A 758-nucleotide genomic window follows, 5' to 3' on the forward strand; every position below is an offset into this window, starting at 1 on the left:
GCAAAACTCCGGCGCCGCTGTCGCTCACTCACCGTGAGAATCGTTGGGTATAAATAGATTTCTTTTCTGATTCCAGCTCGTGATTTAGCGCGGCTTCTCTGAAAAGAAGGCCACGAAAACTTTATCGAACTTCGTGGCTCAGGTGCATTGTGCGATTGTAAGGCTCCTTAAAAGCACTGAGCATGGGGTTTGTTTCGAAAGCATTCTGTATATATATATATATATATATATATATATATATATATATATATATATATATATATATATATATATATCGTATCATATCATGAGAAACCAACAAAGACGCCAAGGGCAACATAGGGGAAACTACTTTTACTTACTGATTGAATAAAAGAAATTGTAAGGTAATGGTAATGAAAGTGGATTAAAAAAACAAATTGCCGCAGGTGGGGAACGATCCCACGTCCTCGCATTATGTGTGCGATGCTCTAACCAATTGAGCTACCGCGGCGCCATTTCCCCTATCTACTTTCTTGGGTATTTATGATTTTACTACTACAACTAACCTTGGGAGTGTTAGCCAGCAGCACCACCACACACACACACACACATATATATATATATATATATATATATATATATATATATATATATATATATATATATATATATATATATATATATGTGTGTGTGTGTGTGTGTGTGTGTGTGTGTGTGTGTGTGTGTGTGTGTGTGTGTGTGTGTGTGTGTGTGTGTGTGTGTTAATTTGTAATCGTTCTATGCCCTATTGGATTCTG

The 758-nt window shown here is 36.5% G+C and overlaps 1 non-coding gene across 1 annotated transcript; it reads right to left on the reverse strand.

Moving 5' to 3' along the window:
* Window positions 1-399: 399 nt before the first annotated feature.
* Window positions 400-472, reverse strand: TRNAM-CAU (transfer RNA methionine (anticodon CAU)). Its single transcript has one exon. It is a non-coding gene; the product is annotated as a tRNA-Met (tRNA).
* Between the last annotated feature and the right edge of the window lie 286 nt (window positions 473-758).

This window comes from Dermacentor andersoni, chromosome 4 (assembly GCF_023375885.2).
Source record: "Dermacentor andersoni chromosome 4, qqDerAnde1_hic_scaffold, whole genome shotgun sequence".
NCBI classification, from domain to species: Eukaryota; Metazoa; Arthropoda; class Arachnida; order Ixodida; family Ixodidae; genus Dermacentor; species Dermacentor andersoni.